Raw genomic sequence first — 22,325 nt, 5'->3', positions numbered from 1 at the left:
TAATTAAGTTGTAATATTGTGATATATATAAATACACTGCAGCTTAGCAAATTCAATCTTCGTCTGTAATCTTCAATTATAATAATAACTTCTGGTTGAACGAAAATATTTTGGAGTTTCTTCCCTACATTATCTACATAATATTAAGACAAATATCAATTAAAGCCTCCATTACAAGAATTGGAACATTCACAGACAAATTTGATGCGCCAAGGTGACAGCCACGCCTGGCAAGTCAAATTACGAAATCTGCTTAAACTGCAATGCAATTCCATTTGGTCACAATTAGAAATGAATGTTAATTTGGCTTTAGATCAAGAACAAGTTAAGGAAATCTATGCGACATAGGATGTACAGCAACATTTAAGTAACATTCATTTAAGTAATAACATTCTATAAATCAATTTACCGTTGTTTAAACACGATATTCTTAATATTTAATGACTTAATCCACACTCAAAAACATTAAAAACATTCAAAAATTACATAATTTATAATTGTTGCTAAGAGATGAAAGCTTTAGCCGTTGCTAAAAATCTTCCAATTAACAAATGAGAATTATAAAATCACAACTTATTGATAACATACAACAATGAAAAGAGAATCGCATTTCTTCATTTGTCAACTCATTTGAAGCAATGAAACTAACGGTTAAATTGGAATTCATTGTAATTCAATTTCTAACCTCAAAGATAGTTTATAATTCTGGCAGACTATGGAAGGAAAGATTATCAAATAAGAGCTGTCCAAATTTTCAAGAGTTCCTAGAATTTGAGACCAGATGACAGACACATCCTGGAAAATCTTATAAGTACTACAATTCAATATTGGAACAAGAATCAATTTTGAAAGCTTGATCATCAGTTTAAAAAATGCTGTAAATTTTTTAATTTATCCGATGAATGAAGAGACTAAAAGACAACACACTCGTTCATACCGATAAAACTGATTTTAAGTTCTCATATGTGTAGTCTTGTTTGACTCAGGCAGTCAAACTTTTGCACATATGTTTGCTCACAAATCGGGACTTCAACTCTATAAAGATTTACCTATTTCAGGCATAAATAATATATTAACTAATTTGTTTATACTTATATTTTAATCTGAGCCCGATTTTATTTAAATCTTATTTTGCCAACTCCGGCTAGATATATATATATTGCAACAATTCTAATCTTAAAGGGGAATATTAAGCCTTTATGCAAGGTAAAAACTAATTGATTTCTCTTAATGATACTCCATTCATACACTCATTTTGTGGTGTGAATCTCCAGATTAACATTTTGCACTTAGAATTATAACATATATAGAATTCAAATATCAAATGAAAACAAAGTAAAATCATTTCTCTTTGAGTAGTAAGTTTCCATCCATTCTGTCTTCTTTCACTGATTTGACTAGTCATTCATAGACAAAGAGGTATTCCTACCAAAATCTTTTCCGATAATGGTCCATCCGTTCTGCCAAGAATATTTTGTAAGACCTATTTAAATTCAGAAAATCTAAAATCAAACATTCATCTTTTCATCCAAACAAAACATATCTTGGTCATTCATTCCACCCTTGTCGGCCCATTTTGGTGGCTTACGGGAGAGCACAATTAAAAGCGTGAAATATCTATGTTGTGTTGTAGGACAAACAATTAAACGCAGGTTTAAGCCTGTCTAATTCTCTTCCCATTTCTGCTGTTTCTACAGATCATAGGGACCCAGACATGTTACCGATTGAGAATATTAAAATAATTTAGTTAATATATTTATTATTGTAATTTATTTGTTCTGTTAATGTGTTTTAAATTGTGATTGCATGTAACATGCAATAAGTCACTAAATGTGCAATTAGTCATTATTTACACTTTCTATCCAATGACATCATGGTTATTCAGACCATTGGACACAACTCCTGTATCATAAACTACGTCACGGATACACCTCCTGCATCATGTTATAGATTGTAGGTACAAGTGTGCAAGAATATATTTATTATGTACATTATTACAAAGATTATTCTACTATTCTTATACATTCTTATGTGTAAGTGAATTAAGTAAATTATCCATAATTTATCTGGCAATTAGTGTATGCTATTACCACAACCAACGTATTACACCGCAGCTGGAATAGCTGTATACAAACAGTTTCAATGATAATGATCAATAATTATATTATGAACAATAAATTTTGTCAGAACTGTTGTGAGAAAAGACTTGAGTAGGTATACTGCTAATTGATATGAATCAATTTAAAGGTTGCAATAAATAACTGAAGTAAAATCAGATAGTAATTCCAGATGGATAGCTTTGTTAGAAAGACAAAGCTTGAGATAAGCCTTAGTAGTGAAACACAAAAAGCATGACAAAAATTGATCAGGATTTTAAACACCTGCATGCCAAGAAGAATTTCAAAATTTCACAGACTGAATCACAGTATTATTTATAAATAAGAAATCAAAAGATTCATTATTGAAAGTACCTAGCAAACTTCCAAATTTACCAAAATAACATTCAATTATAATCAGATCATCTCTGTACTATTAAAGATTGTTTGATCACTCTAATCTAAAATCTACAATTATGTGATGTCCTGTTAATATAATCAATAAATCTTTGACACGATACTAATAAAACTTAATCATTAATAATGTCAAAAATTATAAATTAATTTTATAAATTATAATTAGTCACAAATTATTAATTATAATGTCAAATTTATAATACATGTCATAACTAGAATCCACATTAAGAAATCTATGAAGCATATCATAATTTCTAATAACAGCAAATGATGTATCATTAAGAAATTGCTTATGATCAAACTGCAATTAAATTTACACTGCTTAATAGATGAACAGATATAATTGATAAATTTAAATAAACTGCTTTCTTTGTTTTAACTTAATCTAATAGAAGATACTCCATTTGAAATAGAATTTCAATTCAAGCTGTGTTGCAACAATGTCTTGCAACACAGCACCTATTTCATATTTTAAATCCTAGATTGATGTGAACATCTCTTTACTTTACCTTTTCATAGTCATTTGAGATCTTTATTGAACACTGAAAATAACCTGTCAAAAATCTTGGTACTTACGTATTAACGCCATCGCAGCTACAGCTGCTTTAGGTTATGTTGACTTCGTGTACTGGCAAATCATACGTATATCAAAATAACCTAACTAAATATAACCTACACCACCTATGCCACAGCTTTATTTAAAAACAAAGTAGTCAATTGGATTTCGGTGGATTAACATTAATTGAATTTCGGTGCTATAACATTAAGGTTATATTATTAATAAGTTGTATATATTATGCATATCTAATGTTAATTACAAGAGGTTGGCGAGCGAAGGTTATATTTAGTTAGGTTATTTTGATATACGTACGATTTGTCAGTACACAAAGTCAAGATAACCTAAACAGCAGCTGTAGCTGCGGTGGCGTTAATACGTTTAAGTACCAAACTCTTATATGCATTATAATATTCGTTGTTAGGTCATCGCTCTGTAACCCATAAAATGAATGATATTCAACTTTTAATAAATTATTTGGCATACTGGTGTATAAATGAATAGTAGATCAGGTTTATACTTAATTGTTGACCTTATAAACTTAATTCATTATTAACTGTTCTTTGCCCATATTGAATTTCCAAAGAATGTTTTTTCTTTATTGTTTTCTAAATAAATAAGCAGACCAATATTGATGAAATTATTTTCTTTGATGTTTCTATCATTCTTCATAACCGGTTGCAAATGATTAATTGAAACAAAATGGTCAATTCAATAAAAACCTTACATTAATATTTGATAATAAAAATAATATTTCATCATAAAAAGGTATTTGTAAATTTAATTTCTGTTTATTGTTAATGAATAGAAGACATTAAAATCTCCATAATATCTTGAAACCAATGGAATTTGTAAAACTTGTTTCAACTACCTTAAAATACCAAAAACATGATTGTGCTCACTATCCCAGTTTAAACAATTTTAGATAGCTGAAGAAATTATTCCACAATTAAATTAAGTTAATGAAGTTAATGAAAGTACCCTCTTTGTATAGCAATTGCTTTTGTTATGAATTGTTGCAATACTACCACTATCCTTTCCCTGGTATTAATTATGAATTAAGTATTGAATTGTAGAACCTTCAATATATCCCTGGTCAGAGGACCAAAATATGTTAACTACTCTAACCTGTTTTGGTGTAATACCTCAGTAAGGTACATAATAAATTTGCTGCTTCATATTAATTTTAATAACTAAGTTCAGTACGTTTAGATCGTGAAATAATTTTATTTCCTCGGTTAATTATTTTATTGCTCGATTAGCCTAAAATTTATAACCAGTCGCGTAATTTGTTTCTGTTTGTTTATTTTTGAGATATTATTTCGCCGGTATTATAAATAGAAAACAAAGTCAGAAACGGTTGCGTATACGAAATAGTTAATTTATATTGTAAAAATAGGAGTGCAAATTGTATTTTAAAATTCACTACGTGATAAGTTCGGATACAATAGCCAAACAAAAATAATGACCCTTATTTTAATCTACATTAAAATACTATATATAAAAAATGCTTACCTCGACCAACAACGAGGGTTATCTAAAATAAACGTATAAGATATAATATTAATAGTTAAGTCTGACCACAGACATGAGAATCTGAACGGCTATGCAATCAACCCAAGATGGCCGCTGGATCCATACGGTTCATTCTCAGCACGCACGTAATTCAAGTCTCTCCCCACCCCTACAACCTTCCCATCATCAACTAATTTCTTCAACCGCCAGAACTAAATTGTGAAAATAACCACTCCATCTAAACTGTTCTTCCCACAATGCACTTCTCTCAGAACAAGCCACCGACCGACAGTTTAATATTAATTTTTTTAAACATTTGATAACTTATATTCATAAAAAATAATTGAAACCAAATTTTAAAACGTATATACACGTTAACAAAGGAACGTAACCAAGGAATCCAAACGGTAGTAAGGTTTTCAATTATTTCTTTTTACTAGTATTCAATTTACTTAAATAATTTACACTAATTTACGCATACTTAATAGTTGCAACACAATTAGACCGTATCCTCTTGAATAACCAATCAGAAAAACACAACAGGATCATTTCTTTTAATACATATGATAAAAAAATATTAATGAATATTTTTTTAATACATGGGGATTACGATATAAAACGATTATTTCCAAATTTACCTCATATCAAGTCGACTACCGTATTTCACAGTACAGCCCAGCACATTTGTAATACAAATAAGCACAATAACACTTAGAGATGTTACTAATTGCACGCTAGTCCTTATAAAAAAATAAGTAAATTTAGACTCGAGTTGATCGTTACAAAGTTCAATTTTTCTAATGTAAATTTTGTTTATAAATGGTTCAACAAGCGATTATTTTTCTCTTAGATTTGTCACCGCTTTTGTCACATAATGTTTGAGATATGGAGGTCCGAATAATCGACGTTTTAATAAACAGTAATCTCAGATTATATTTAATCTCTTAATCTTCTAACACGAAAATCTCTCAAATAATTCGAATACTATAACAAGCAATAATTTATGTAAATTTTACGGATAAATAAAATATGTAAGTCCGGTTAAGCAGAGGTCGGTTGTATAAAATCAGTGATTATTTTACTAACTGTATTATACAACGTAAAAATAAAAAAGTTATTAAGTATGATTTTTTTATTAACACTACTACATAAAACGAGAAATATCATAAAGTTCATTAATAGTACTGTCAAATGGAGAATATAACATCGATTTCAAATATTTTAGGAATTTTTTTTTTTTTTTATAAATAATAGTAAAATTATAATATGCTGATTCGTTAATAAAATTAAAAAAATAAATAAAAAAATTTTACCGTAAAAATTAAATTTTTTTTTTTTTTCATTTCCTTAACGGTTATTGCTTGGAACGTTTATTCTACGCAAATGTGTTATAAGTAGAAAACACAACGGAGTAAATTACCTGATGCCGAAATTAGCAGCCAAAGGGCGAGGGGGGAAGGAAAATTCAGGATAATTGGCAACATAGCAATATAGCACCTGTGTAGTTACTAATGTTGATCTATTTCTTATTAAGATTAATATTCTCCGTATATTAAGAGTGGGGGAGAGTGCAGAGACTCTCCCACCTCGTTTGACTCTCGTTCTCTTAGTTGTGTCGAAATTCATCAAACTGCGTATGTCAAAATGTGTGTTAAGTTGATGAAAAATTTTATTAGTTTATAATATTAGCTGCTTCCATTACATTCAGCGATGGAGAAAAAATAAACAATCTTACATAATAATAATATTAGCTTACATTTTTTTTCTGATAATTTATTAATCTATTAAAAGTGTTGTTAACGAATAACGTTGTCATACAGTAAATGATGCTTTATTTCTTTTCTGTAGGTGTGTTATTGTTTTAAAAATCGTATCAAATTTTTATTATTTGTATTTATCGTATTAGATGTATTTTACGTGAAGCTAGAAAACCGTTTAGAAAATAATTCTACGTGTAAACTAGGTAAGTTCTTTCAAATAATAATATTTTGTAATAAGAAAAATGGTACACAAATAATGTGATTATTGGTTTACTTATGGGAATGTAATGAAGTAAACGTTTTACATTTGGACATTTTGTTTTGGCAAAAATCATTATTTTTAGGTTAGTCAAATATATTTTTATTCTTGTTATTTTAATTAAAATTAAGTAGTTTATAAAAATATGTAACTAAAATAATTTGCTTTCAAGTAAGTTCCGATACACTAGAACAGGGGTTTTGCTGAATCTTTTGTAGACTAAACGTTTTATTTACGTATTTCTATTTGAAGTGATCCACTTATTAATTATTTCGGGTATCAATATTCTAGTTTTTTTCTTTGAAGTTCTGTTTTTTGTTTAGATTTCTGTTAATAACAAAACCTTTTGCCTGTGTCTACATTTGGTGATTAATAAATTAGCTATCTATTTTAGAAAGATAAATTGCCTTTGTTGTTTAGTATGAAATACTTTACAAATATTTTCTCACTTTTCTTGAAACCTTCATTATGTTCTGCAGATCAAAGCAGAAGGTCGGTTTTATGTTAGATGGTCAGACTTATTATTAACTTTTTTCGACAAAAATTTAGCCAAAAGTTTTGTTCTGATTTTTATTTTCATTTTTATTTTTTATTAACCGTGATAACTTACAATTGAACAACGTAATAAACGAATACAACTTTTCAAATTCACTTGTACGTGTCAGCTAAAGAACATAGCTAACGGTACATAAAAGGGTAATGATGAATGAGGCTTTCAATTATTTAATTTTACCTAATATTCAATTAATATATATAATTACAACCGCGCACGTAAACGTGACGATTGCACATTTATATAAAATTACATTCGTGGTGCGCGGTTTTATATTTTTTTTTTTTTTTACTAAATATTTTTTATTTTAATTTAAAGCAGAAATTTAAAAAAATCGAATATTGTAATTAACAATAAAAATTGTTATCGACAACGATCTTTTCAATAATTCCAATCGAAATAATCTTCAGAACGAGTATAAAAAATAAATAGGTATATAGAATATAATATAATAAGGTATATAGGAGGGAATTAATGACAAGGCAGATGATTATATGTCGATTTATCTCAAATTTTGTGAAAATACTTTTGAGATGTTGTACATTACTTAAATGTAAAATGCTAAACATTTTTTTTGTACCCAAATTACTAGATTTAACCCCTGAATGATAAAGTTTAATAATTGTCGGGCGATGGGAGCTGCAGCCCCCAACGCCCGACAATTTCGGCGGTGGCTATAGCCTCCTCAGCTCCTCGCTAGCTACGTGCGTGATATATATATATATGTATATGCGAGAGAGAGAGAGAGAGAAAGAGAGAGTGATTGGGAGAAATTTTGTGAAGATAGCTCAGCGGTAGAACAGTAGAGCATTTATTGCCTAATCCAAAAGTTGCAGGTTAGAATCCGTAAATATATTTCCTTCCTTAATGACAGTCGCAACGATTCAATTGTAATTAGTCTCTTCTTCAGTAACGGAAGAGAAAGATAAGGCGGGTTGCTATTCTCAAAATTCGTTATCTACCATCGGGTTCAGCAGATTATATGCTATCTATAATTATACATTTTGAATTACTTGATGTAAGTTTTTGAGAATAGAGGTCGGATAATCGAGATTTTGATATAAGTCAATCGTAGAATATATTTATTTTGAATAGATTTATTTCTTCCGTTTTCCAACGAAGGAAATTTTTGTTTAGCTTTTATTCATAATTAATTCATATAACAATCGAATTGCACAATAAAACTATGCATATTTTACGGATAAATTAAACACGGAAGTCCGGGTAATTGAGAATCGGATTAGTAAAATAACTAAGTGTTATAGTAATTGTATCATTTAATTTTTTGTAGCACGGTGATCCGAGCGGTAACGTAATCGTATATTCATTTTTTTAGGAGTAAAGCGTGGTCATTGTTCGTATGAATATAAATTTATTAAGTACGGATTATAAATACATTTTTTTTTTTTTATTTTTACTTAAATTATCTAATAGTTTTTTTTATTACCTGATACTACAAATCGTGCTTGGCTATGTAAGAGACACACAGAGAGAGAGAGAGAGTGAGAGAGAGGAGAGAAAATAATCTAGCGGCGAGAGAGAGTGTATTAGTATGCAATACTAGTGAAAGGGGAGTGAGACAATTTAAACGGTATTACAACTATGGATGTTTATTTATTTATTTTTTTTACTTCAGTATTTATTCACTAACAGCTCGGGAAAAAATTACAAAAATGTGTATTTCTATGAATATAAAATATTAACACTCGGATGTTATTTTGCTGAATCGGTTACATTTTATCGTCCGATGACTCCTCAAAAGTGACCGGTATTATTCTGTTGTCGAGTTCCATTAACAATATATCCCAGTCTGGCGAGCATTTTTTAAATAAATAGGTAAAATCGGTTTAAAACAGCAATATTACATCGCCTTGTTTTACAACGGCCACATTAATTTGCTGTTATATCTGCCCCAGATTTTACTGTAGTTGCAATACATCTAAAATACCTCAGATACTAAATGTAACGGTCAGAACTGTTTTCTCTGAAAGTAATAATGTTCACTATATGAAGCTTTTACACGGATGAATATTATCTGCATATTGGTGGGCTTCTTATGTCGATTTGCAATCGTATAGTCGGTTCGGTAAATAAGGGGAAGTGAAACCACTTATTTCCAGTCTTCACTTTTCCTTATAAGCCTAGCATGAGAACTTGTTATTCTTAAGTTGGCTGCGTTGTTTTCAGAAGCGACTTGTGAGTCGTGTCATGTGAGATACCATTATATAAATGAATTTATCAACCATTAGATTTATGAATTTTACACGCGCGCACAGAGAGAGAGAGAGAGAGAGACAGTGAGAGAGATCGAGAGAGAGAAAAAGAGAAAGATAGAGGGAAATAGGCTTGTACGAAGAATAGTTGTGATTATAACTTCAACGTAATAGAATATTCCATAAAGAGATGTGGATAATAATTTATTTGTTAGAAGCCCTCCTCATAACTCATTTGTGTAAGTATTTTTATTTTATCATAAATACCGCTTTGAATTACGTATATTTATGATACATAACTATGTATACAGATTTTAAACACCGCCAGAAGGTCTTTAAATAAGTAATCTTTTTATCACTGAATAAATCGAATACGAATAGGTTTTGTTCGGAAAAATTTAACATTTTGTTTTTGAATCGTCAAATTTTGTTAGAAATTCCTCTTTTTGTTGTAAAACTTTTATTAAATAAAAAATACCATTTTAAAAATATTTTTCTTGTAATTATTTTAAAATACGACAATGAAATATTTATTCCAAAATGTAAACCAGATAATTTTACGTTAATATATTATAATAGTTCTTTCCTTTAATTCTGCAGTCGAAACATTTTATTTGCTTTGCCTATGCGTGAGTGTGTGTGTGTATGTAATGAAACATAATGGACGCACACTTACATCACAGTTACAAAAACCAAAAGAGAGAATATGAAGAGATTTGTTAGTTAGTTATAATAAATCGTTTATATTACAGAGCATGCTTACTCACTTATTATATCTTTCTCTCTCTCTGCAGTATGTATATATATATATATATATATATATACACACATTAAAACGGATGAACACGTACATGAGACACAAAACATCACCCTCGAGTTTTTTTTTTACTAGACAGTTGTCATTTTCTCTTATAAGAGAGATGATTTATGTCTTTTAGTTTTCTTGCGGTATCGCTTTTTTTTTAACGATAATGTTTTATACTACTCTAGTCTGCAGTTGCTTTTTGTTAATGTACTAAATCAGTCGTATTCTTTCTAATAAATAGAATAACATTTCTTTAAAGATATATTCACTCCATTTGAATTATTAAAAAATCAACATAATTATTTCTTTAATCTTTTCTCTGTTTTTTTCATTAAAATATTTTTTTTTTCGGTCGCAGACCATTTCTTAATAACTGTAGATGATTTATAAAAATACAAGATAAATTATAATTTTCAGTTATTATTAAATAATCAGATGTTTCACCATCTCTATTATATATACACATTTTTAAAAGTACATAGAATTTTATTTTATTTTTTATCGAATAATTATTTATTGTAAAATTCTTTTTACAATCACGGGTTAATAATTATTAATAAATTAATATGTTTAATTAAATTTTTAAAAAAACATGTTAAAAAATGGAAAAGGAGATGAAGTCCGATTCGAACCGATGCGCCTTCCTCTTGTAACATCCCAATAATTCATCGATGAACATTTTGTTTGGCTATAACTCTGGAACCGGTGAAAATAAGTACCGCTTATGATATATCGCCGAAAGGGTCTCACTGAGACCTGCGGTTTTGGGAATTTTGTGCTTTTTTGGACGTTTTTGATTCGGTCGATCGCAATCAAAAGGGACGTTGCACAACTAGATGTTACAACAATCCTAAATTAAAAATTTCAACATCCTATAGCTAACCTTTTGAGATATGCGAGGTACATACGTAAGCAGTCCCAGGAAGGGGGAAGCCAGGGATGGAGGTTTAGTCGGTACTGCGCAGGTATACATACGCCCTTTGTTATAACTGGCCGACATTGCTTAGGCGCCCGTAAACGGGGTCCTTCACCTCTTTAAAAAAAAAAAGGTACATACGTTTGCACAGACGTCACGCCGAAACTAGTCAAAATGGATTCGCGGATGGTCAAAATGCATATTTCTATTGAGATCTGAAAACCGAACATTTTTCGCGATCCTTTACTTCGTACAAGGAAATTAAAAAAAATAATAAATGATGAAAACAAAATGAAACGGCGAAACAAAACGAGATATTTTGACAAAGTATAACGACCTAGTGTAGTAGATTAATCCAAATTTCGAAGAACCTTACGACTCCAATAAATGCAGTCTTTTTAAATGTCGAATTTTGTCGCTATTACTCGAACTGCGAATTAGCTCGTATGATGTTCAGTGTTAATGAATCGTTTTATTTCCTCTCGAACCATCCGAACTCTCAGATAACCCTGTATCTTAGAGTTTCTTGTAAACCACGGAGCCTCTGTTATAATTCTCAGTAATTTATTCCGATATCGCTGAACGATGTCAACGTTACTCTCACTTGTAGTACCTCACAGCAGGATTTTACCATTCCAAATTGGATTTAGGATTGTTGTACACAACTGTTTGTTCGATAATGATAATTGCGACCCCCTGCCTAGCAATCGGTACATTTCCCTGAACTAATCCAGTAATACAAACCGGAATAGTGCTTACATACGCTAAATACGATATTCTGACATGCACACACACACACACACACACACACACACATGTATATATATATATATATATATATATATATAATTTTTCTTATTTCTTAAATTCCTAGCGATTTAGTTGTTTTTGACAAAATTTTGATTACGTTAAATTATTTTTGAAAATCATATTATGTAGTATTTTTGTTTATTGTACTCTAAACTGTACCTACATTTTTCCAATCGATATTGAATTTAAACAAGTGAAATTCTGTTTGGAATTTTTTGTTTTGAAAAAATACGGCGTCTCTTCAGTCACGTAGAATATTCCGATATGATTTTTGTGTACGGCTTTTTGCGATAGAAATGGTCCGGCTTCGGCGGAAGAATACCGACGTAGGTATCCTGGACGGTTAGTAAAGTATTTTAGAAGAATTTTTAATAATCTTCGTGAAAATAACACTTCCCAGAGCACATGTTTCATCTGAACGTCAACCGATAAACAGCGATGCAACAGAAAACATTCATCAGGTGCTAAAACCGGCTAACAGCTTAATCCTACTACGAGCACGCCAAGAATTTCTACACGACGTAATATTCCTCAAAATCGTGTATGGAAGTCGTTACGGCATTATGACTCGTTATGTACAAAAAGTTCAACCCTTCCGGCTCGGTGACAATACCAGACGACTGCAATTTTATCGGCGGGTTAATAATTATTACCGCTTAATTCCATTTATTCTATTTTCGGACGAAGCTACTTTTCCTCTTAATGGCGTAAACAACGTACCGAATACTTATCTGTGTTCTGAAGAAAACCCGCATCCTGTAGTCGAATTAAATTTCCAGGGACCGCTTTCGGACAACGTTTGGTGCGGCACGATCGACAACCGGTTAATAGGCCCTTTCATATTAAAACAAAAAGTAGATATTATCCGGAATTTTTAAACACGTTTTAAACATAAAGCCCTTGAAAATTTCTCATCGATAAAACGAACTGAAATCGATCGACTTGACGGAACAACAACATATTCACGGCTACGTTCAATCCGTTTACCGGTAAATATTTCATCTAAGAATCGTCTTAATTCATTCGTGATACACCAAGACGATTCTTAGATAAAAAATTTACCGGTAAATGAAGTGGACGCTACCTAGATCACCTTACTTTTTTTACATTGTTTCTGGGGATGGATTAAATGCGAGGTATGCAAGCAAAAGGTGGAAATACGTAATTAACCGATCGCTTTTTAAATAGATATAAATGAACTGTTTTGTGCGAATGTAAGTGGCACAAAGGACACCGCTGGTGGTTTCCTGTAGAAGTTATTTTTAAAAGAACTTCTCTTAAAAATAATTTTCGATTAGATTTTCATCGCAAGACGAAAATAACACGATTTTTTCCCTGTTTTCTCCACGTTTTAGTATATCTGCTTTTATTTTAAACCTAAAATTAAAGTCTGGTTCTTTCTCCATAAAGGAATTGGAAACGTATTCTACGGTCCCTTTCTCTTTTAAAGTAAAGGCATAACGTGTTTTTTCTCTAAAATCTGTTGTTATAGAATTAATAGTATAAACGCCCTCTTCTAAATCCTCTATTTTTTACATTTAGATACAGTAAAATTAGCGCTTAAGTAAAACGTCTGCACAGCATTTTTTCTACTATTTCTTTAGATATTTTTACTTTCTCTCCTTTTTTCTGTATATTTTCTTTTTCCTCGATCGTTAAGCTTTCGAAGGGACTAGTAACAGAAATATCCACGTACTTAAAACCTTTGTGGTACACATATGTTCTTTAGATTGTATTTTGAAAAACGGTGTTTCTTTAGGCCGGTAGTGGAAATAATTGTTTTTATAAGACATCTGTATAAATCCCTCTTGTTTTGCGATTTTATTAAATTCTATTAATCTACGCTTAAATTGTCCCTTAACAGTAAATTCTAAAGTTTTTTCTCCTAGCTTTCTACAGTAAATCGCAACAATAGGGAATTTCTCTGTTGTTATTACTATAAAACCAAACACTTCTACGCTAGAATTTACAGGTAATTCGATCCGGTTACCTTTGTGTAAATTTTTATAAAATTCAGCGCTATATTTTTGCTCGTTATTCTTTATTTTCAATACTTCTAATGCGCTGGCGATATCTAGAGATTTTTCAGCTTGTTCGCAATTCTTTCTTGTTTCTTGGATAATTCCTCCAACAATTTTACGCCGTAAACAAGACAACCTGTAGTCGGCACGATTTGCTGGATGTTGTAGAAATTTAAGTTGTTTTTAAGGGACGATTGTTTCTCTGGAAATCGTGGTTTACAATATCTTGTATTAAGCCCGTTTGTCCGGTATTTAAATTAACACATTTTGCGCTAAATAGAAAATTATAACCGGAAAAAAAAGTTTCTCCTATTTTTACGTAAGCGGAGTAGAAAATATTTAATTTGTTGTTTTTCTCTTCCGTTTCCAACAAATTTATCGGCAGCATATTAAAGCTAAATCCGTTTAAAATGTAACGTATTAATTTTTTTTCTTTTTTGCTTGTCTTTATCGAGTTTTATCTTGTATCCGATTAGTTTTTTAGTAAGAGAATTTGCCCGTAAACGATAATACAGTAAATCTTTATAAACAACGCAGCGGGTATATTTTAAAACTCTACAGATTTTTCCCCGTTGTTTCGTAACAGACGCAGAATAGAACGGTGCATTCGTAAATATTTTTTTGTACTTTTCTAGTACATTCGTCGTGGTATTTTTAAGCTAAATCCCTCTTCGTTATTGTTGTTATACACGTAAAACGTAGCTTCCAGGCGCGTCATCCCGCGTTTCTGTGAGGCTGGGCTTGTAAAAGTTTCTCTTGATCGTTTGTCTGGACGATTAACAAAATTTGCAATGCGGTATCCTATATCCTTGTTTACGCCTGGAGATATCATTCTGCATACAAATTTATTGTAGATTTTTTCTCTTATATTCTTGTGCGACCAAGTTAAGCAGTCCGATCCAACAGTATTATCGTTTTGTACAATAATATTCGAGCGTCTGTCATTGTAGTCTGTACAAGGAAAACAAAAGTCGAAATTTTCTGTTAAAATATTGTTCCGTTTCTCTTATTAAAAATTCCTGTAAAATCCTGGGTAATATCGATGTCTGTCATAAAAATATCGTATTTTTCCAGCTGTTGTAAAATCTCTGGTAAATCCCTCAAAATATCGGATAATTTTTCGTCTGCTAGTTCTATCTTATACGGCAGAGAGACAAATTTCTTCGGATAAAGATCGTAATATCGCTGTGGAATTATCGCCCGGTATTTTTCTCGGTGAAATTGGATATTTTTTTCTATAATTTTTGTCGACATTTTTGCTTTTACTTCGCGTCTAGCTAAATTATATTTATGGAAAACGCTACGTAATAAAGAATCGTTAACGCCGCACAAATTTTTCTTCACTAATCGGTCGTTATTTTCGTCCGTGCTGTCTGGTGGTAAAATTTTTATTAACATAATATTATCGCAAAACATTTCTGTTAACGGCCGGAATAATTTTTCTTTAGTTTTCCCTACGCCGCTATTCCCGGTGTAATTTATTTTGCCCAAGTCCGTAATTAATCTGTCAATATTTTCCAGACAAAAAGTTCTTAAAATCAACTCACCACCTGCGATGGTTTTTCCCGGTAAATCCTTAACTGTTGTTTGGTATACCGTTTTCTCTGGTTTTCCGTTTTTACGCAATGCTCTCGTAATTTTCGTTTTTCGTAAAGATCCAAAATAACCGCGCCCGGATTCTTCCTATTTTCTCTAAATTTCTTTAAATAATATTCTTGTCGTAAAACCTCTCTAATTTCCATCGCCGGAATCACCGATTCCCTAAAAGATTCATTAATAATATTTTTAAGCCGCATGTTTTTATTATATACGAAAATCTTTTTAACAACCGTTTAATTTTTTTCGCCGAAAATGTTTGCGCTACTATAAAATAATCCATAACGCTGTTAATTCTAAATAAGAGTCGTTTCGTCGAAAATATTTTGTAATTTTCTCTTGTTTCCCGTAAAAAATTATTCACATCGCCGAATTCAAATAGGATAGGCTTTTTCTGCACCCTTGAAATGAACGGTGAAATTACGACAGAATTTATTGGTCTTCGATCAAAAGTGTACGCGACTGCTGTTGAAGGAGATGAAGAAAGAGAGAAGAAATTGGCCGTAAAGAAGTCAAAAGGTGGTAAGAAAAATGTAGTTGAGAATGGTATTTCATTTGAAGATTATAAAGAATGTTTATTTAAGACGGTCGAAAAAATTAAGCGCATGAATTTAATCAGAAGTTATCACCGTGATGTGTTTACAATTGAAGCGAACAAGAAAGCTCTCTCACCGTTTGATGATAAAAGATTTATACTGGAAGATTGTATTAGCGCTTTACCTTATGGTCATTATAGTATTGTTTAAGCTAAATCGATTTTAATGGGCTTCAGCCCGTTAAAATTGTGTTTGCAGCAGGTGTTTACTTATTTTGAAATAAGGTATTACCTCTTATTTTGAAATAAGGGGGCGGTCGTACGTTTCTAATTTTTTTTTTTTGTCTTCAGTCATTTGACTGGTTTGATGCAGCTCTCCAAGATTCCCTATCTAGTGCTAGTCGTTTCATTTCAGTATACCCTCTACATCCTACATCCCCAACAATTGTTTTACATACTGCAAACGTGGCCTGCCTACACAATTGTTTCCTTCTACCTGTCCTTCCAATATTAAAGCGACTATTCCAGGATGCCTTAGTATGTGGCCTATAAGTCTGTCTCTTCTTTTAACTATATTTGCCCAAATGCTTCTTTCTTCATCTATTTGCCGCAATACCTCTTCATTTGTCACTTTATCCACCCGTCTGATTTTTAACATTCTCCTATAGCACCCCATTTCAAAAGCTTCTAATCTTTTCTTCTCAGATACTCCGATCGTCCAAGTTTCACTTCCATATAAAGCGACACTCCAAACATATACTTTCAAAAATCTTTTCCTGACATTTAAATTAATTTTTGATGTAAACAAATTATATTTCTTACTGAAGGCTCGTTTAGCTTGTGCTATTCGGCATTTTATATCGCTCCTGCTTCGTCCATCTTTAGTAATTTTACTTCCCAAATAACAAAATTCTTCTACCTCCATAATCTTTTCTCCTCCTATTTTCACATTCAGCGGTCCATCTTTGTTATTTCTACTACATTTCATTACTTTTGTTTTGTTCTTGTTTATTTTCACGCGATAGTTCTTGCGTAGGACTTCATCTATGCCGTTCATTGTTTCTTCTAAATCCTTTTTACTCTCGGCTAGAATTACTATATCATCAGCAAATCGTAGCATCTTTATCTTTTCACCTTGTACTGTTGCTCCGAATCTAAATTGTTCTTTAACATCATTAACTGCTAGTTCCATGTAAAGACTTTCTAATTAGAAATAGATATGCTTAAAATAAGTATGGTTTTTAAACCGGGTCTTATTTTGAAATAAGAGGGTAGTGTTTTCAAAAAAGTGCTCTTAATTTGAAATAAGGGGGTGCGGTCCAAAACCGGTAATATTATACTACTTTTGTGTGTGTGTGTGTGTGTTGTGTGTGTTTAATATATGAAATATAAAAATGTTGGTTTTTTTTTATTACTAGGTAATTTTTTATATTGAAGTAGGAGTTTGTTACTTTTAACCGGTAGAATTTTTTTATTATTAAAAGTGTATTATTTAAAGATACTGTTGATCTTTACACCTTAATAATGTAAACCGGTAATCTGTTAACTTAATTCTTCTATACCGTCTTATTTAGATAACTTTTTACTACAACATAAACATAGGATTGAATGTACCTGAAAGATCTTAATTAGGTAACGAACATTTTAGACGTTAAAAAAATGAACAAGCTTATAATGAAGTTGTAATGATAAAATCATCGATTAAGTAATACTTAAAATTGTTTATAAAAGGATTGCCCCTAAGCACTACAAAATATGTAATAGAGCTAACTTTGTATAATCGCATCTGCTAAAACGAAGTTTATTTGGTTTTTTACGATTAAATCACCATAAGCTCAAAGTTTGTGCGTGTGGAATACGAACAAATTTTTCAGCGTTTAAAATGCGCCTGATCAGGATTCAAACCCAGGACCTCCGGATGAAAGGCCAAGACATTCAAAGTATCTTGTCTTGAAATGATTACGGTTATTAGAAATAAGGTTGTAGAATACGAGTCCATTTGCGTACTTGTTAGGCTTATATATAAAATAATTTTTCTAGTTAAAGAAAAGTTAGTTTTAAAAATGGAATTGATTTTGCCTTTTTTTATCCAGAATATTAGCGTCTTCGGTTCATCAAAACATTAAATGAAAAAAAATCTAATCGCGCATCATTTCTACGCTGAAAAATTAACTCTGTTTGTCTTGCTATGTTAAATATATATATATTTTTTTAAATTATTATCGATATTTTTAGTCGTCGTTATTTATTCGTGAAGCTTTGAAGTATAATATAGAAGAGAAACAACATGCGAACAACACAGTAATATTTCATTAAGAATTAGGCATAAGTTAAACTTGTGTAGTATTGAAAGGTTTCAATGCACTTTTTAAAAGTTTTTATGCTTTTTAAATTAAGAATTTTTTTTTTAACCGCCAAACTATCGTTTGAAAAATTACGTTGACTTGAACATGTGCTAATCATCTCACAACATCAAAGTTATTGTATGTTAATAATTTTATTATTGATTGTAACTTAAAAAAAAAAAAAATATATATAGCGCATTTAAAAATTTTGATTTTTTTGATCCAAGATTGATTACAGCCATTTCAATTAATTACTGTTTATTTTCAATCGAGTTTAATTAGTTCATTTCACCCGTCATTTATTTATCCAAAACTTGTCAGAATATTAAAAAAAAGTAAAATGTTAATCTAATATTTAAATATATTTAAGTAATAAAGAAAATTAAAACTTAGCAGACGCCACACGTTAATTAGTAGTTACTGTCTAGGTACAAGTTTATACAAAGTAAAATTATTATTAAATACTTCTATAAAAGGAGTCATTAATTAAATTAAAATAGGTAAGTAAATGAAGAAAATAATTTTTAGAGGAAGCAAAGTAGTTTTATTTCTTATAAGCAGTATGTATATAAATATATTACAACTTTGGGTTATTGCAAGGGGCGATTGATAAAGTTCATGCAAAAATACTCAGTTTTTAGGAAAATCATTTTATTTAACAATCTTTGAAATAATATCCTACACACCTACTACATTAAAGGTAAGTTTTTTGATCCCATCTTATAGTATGACAGTCTTCAAAATCGACAGATATATTGGCAATAACATCATCATTTTTTTGTAAATCTCTTGCCGGCAAGCCACTTTTTCGTATTTGGAAACGGATAATAGTTTGAAAGTGTTAAATTACTAAGTCTGGTAAGAACCATCTTTTTCATCAAATGTATTTTTTTTACTCGTATATATGATCCATCAAAGATGCATAATATTGCACAGTTGCCATTTTACTCTTCTCAGAAAGTCAATTAGGATTCTGGCATAAGTAGCCATCACCTTTACTCCTGATGAGCAGTGTTCGCCTGCTTTAAAGCATATTACCTTACCTCAACTCACTGTTTTAACTGTTGAAAAATAGTTTAAAAATTCTTCTCGATTGAAACAGCTGCAAACTGTACTTAACACTCGTACTTTTGATCGTTTGTGGATTAAGATATCAAACCTGAATGCAGAACAATTGTTCTCTTTATTGCATGCGGTTTAAAATGGTTTACCTAGAAAATCCCTTGCATTTCATTTGACTCTTTAGAAAAATATCGTTATTGAATATAAAATTATTTTTCACTTAACAACAACTTTTTATTTTATTTTTATTTCAGTATTATAAAGTAATATTCATTTTCGTATCCGTAAAAAAAAATAAGTAATATCTCATTTTCCCGTGTATATTAGATTATTAAAAGCAATTTCTTTCAAAAATTGTTTTGCGATAATATTTTTAATTAAACTAAAAAATCATCAATTCTGAAGATCGACCAAAATAAATAATATCAGATCTTATTTATAAAATTTTGAAGTTACACTTCATAAGATGTGTCCCCTGTTTGTTTGTTTAGGTATTCATTCATTATTTTGAATTTTATCTTAATTAACAATCAATTTCAATACTCTTAAGAATCAATAGACTTGTATAAAATATTTTTTTTTATTAAGGATTATTATAAAAAAAAAATGTTATTATATTTAATAAATATTGGATTGTTAGCTCGTTTAATCATTATCATGTATTTAAAACTTTGTAAAATTTTTGTACGACTAAAAACTTTTGTCGCAAAATCCTTTACTTATATGTTCAAATAACCCGGTAGAAAATGAGATTTTGGGACGAGCGTATACGCATGCGCGCCGAATACTGTGCGCAATGCTACACCTGTTACTTTCATCATGTTAGCGGTAACGAGATGGCTGCGTGTTGTATGGAAACTTGCCTTTCTAAAATCATTTTAAATTCTGTCAAATTGAATGCTAATTGACTTACTTATAAATAAGGTATTATTTTAATAAATAAAATCTTACAATATATATTTATTAGCTGTAGTTTTACTATAACATTTAACGTTTGACTGTGATGAGATTCGGCACCCGGTTCATCGCTCGGCTCTACCCTGCGTATTTGTTTTTACATTAGACTGTTATTATTGTGGGTGAGTACGTTACGTTAATTGTTTTAACAATTTTATTTAATTTACTTAATATTGTTTACTTTTATAAGACATAATTGCTTTAATTAGTTATTAAATAAGTGATTTTATTGCACGGTATAAAAGAATTGTAAACAACAAATATGGCGGATGCAATACATTTCTAGTTCTAGTCTGCGTGGACAGTGATATTTTTATAGATATATTTTTTTAATTTTATTATTTTTCCTGGATTGTAGTATGACTTGAGTTTTAAATTATTATTTTTTCGATTATTTAATTGTAATTAATGTAGTGGTGTGGACCTAACGTAAATTTATTTTCTAGCCTAACACTATAAATTTAGTGCGACGTGTTGTATCGAGTAAAAGTTTTCTCTTTTATTCGGTTAATTATAAACTTCGTGTACATTAAGTGTTTGGTGTTTCTGCCGGTGTATTGAGAATTTTTCGTTTCGCTTTCGCGTTCTTTACGTCTCAGTATTATTAGTTGTCAACTCGTGTATTCATTATTTATTTTTATTTTGTTAAGCCCTGTTAGAAATTTATAAATCATTACTTAAAGCATAATACATTTATAAAGCAATAACTTTTAAAGAATTTATAATTTTTATCTTTTGCAACTTATGCAATGTCATTTACATATAGATGATTTTATGGTGAAATGATTTTACCTTACCAGAGTAAAAAAAAATGATAAATTCATTCTTATTTTGTTGTAAGAATAATTCATGTTATATAGTGGTGTGCCTGCCTACTTTCTGACATTGTGCTACAGTACCTGTACGTAATGTTTTGTAGCAGTATGTATTTTATTTCTGTTATTTTTAATTCTTGAAAATTCCATTGAAAATTATTTTAATAGTACATGCTAGTTTCTTCTACAAATTTTACATATTCCTGAATTTGTGTTGACCATTGTGCCCTTCAACTTTAACATGTTAATTTTTACATATATGATAATGAAGAGGTAGGTTGTTTAGAAGTATAACAGACAATTATTTATATCTACGTAGAATATAAAATTTAATTTTTTCATGCTGTGTATGTGTGCTTACTTGATCATTGTCAAAAATATAGTATAGATATAAATTTTAAGATATATTAAAAACTTTTTTTCTCTCTTTTTTAAATATAAGTTTATGTGTATTTTATTGTATTTAAATTATATATTTATTTATGTTTTCTATTTTACTTTATGTTGTAAACTCAAAATTAGTTATTAGTCAGATAGGAGTACACCTCGGACATTTTTTTTAATAAAAAGGAATTCTATTAGTTGAACATTAGTTACGGTTCACTTACCGACTTAAAAATATTTGCTTGCCTTTTTTTGTGGTTGGTATAAATTTAATTGTTACTATATATCTTCTTGATCACTTAAGTTAACATTACATTAGATTTTCTATTTTGTATGTATATATCAGGTGAACTTCTAATGTCATTACAATTAGAATCACTTTATAGTTTGTCTGATGCCACGTCTTTTATGAATGTAATAACTTATAAAATTATAAGCATTTTCCATAATAATTAACCGTTTGTCCAAACTAGAAAGTGCTGGCTTTTGGAGTTCTCTACGTGTTGAAGAAAGATAGTTTCATAAAACGATTGTAATTATTGCTTTTTCTTAATGTATATGATTATTTTGACTACTGATGGTATTAAATTGCATAACTAAAATTATTTAAATTCAAGAAATTTTTGTTGTAAAATATGGTAATTCTGAGCGATTGATCAACTTCAGTTTTTTTTCATATTACCGTAGAAGATGTTTAGGATCTAAATGTC

General features: G+C 30.1%; 2 protein-coding genes across 20 annotated transcripts in view; one reads left to right on the top strand and one right to left on the bottom strand.

Annotated features, from left to right (window-relative positions):
* The window catches only part of LOC142320421 (heat shock 70 kDa protein 4-like), a 175,450-nt gene extending 170,756 nt beyond the window's left edge, over positions 1 to 4,694 (bottom strand). The window contains exon 1 of the mRNA XM_075358145.1: positions 4,585 to 4,694. The gene's annotated coding sequence lies outside the window, so the exon portion shown is untranslated. The remainder of the gene's footprint in view (positions 1 to 4,584) is intronic.
* A 1,496-nt stretch (positions 4,695 to 6,190) lies between these two features.
* LOC142320422 (uncharacterized) overlaps positions 6,191 to 22,325 on the top strand; it is a 137,706-nt gene continuing 121,571 nt past the window's right edge. For 12 of the 19 annotated variants that reach the window (XR_012755380.1, XR_012755383.1, XR_012755382.1 and 9 more), the window contains exon 1: positions 20,273 to 20,538. The gene's annotated coding sequence lies outside the window, so the exon portion shown is untranslated. Of the gene's footprint in view, positions 6,548 to 20,257; positions 20,539 to 22,325 lie in introns of those variants that run through there. The other 7 variants (XM_075358161.1, XM_075358158.1, XM_075358151.1 and 4 more) reach the window with 2 other exon arrangements.

Source organism: Lycorma delicatula, chromosome 2, assembly GCF_047948215.1.
Source record: "Lycorma delicatula isolate Av1 chromosome 2, ASM4794821v1, whole genome shotgun sequence".
NCBI classification, from domain to species: Eukaryota; Metazoa; Arthropoda; class Insecta; order Hemiptera; family Fulgoridae; genus Lycorma; species Lycorma delicatula.
This window is presented reverse-complemented; position numbering and strand designations above follow the sequence as displayed.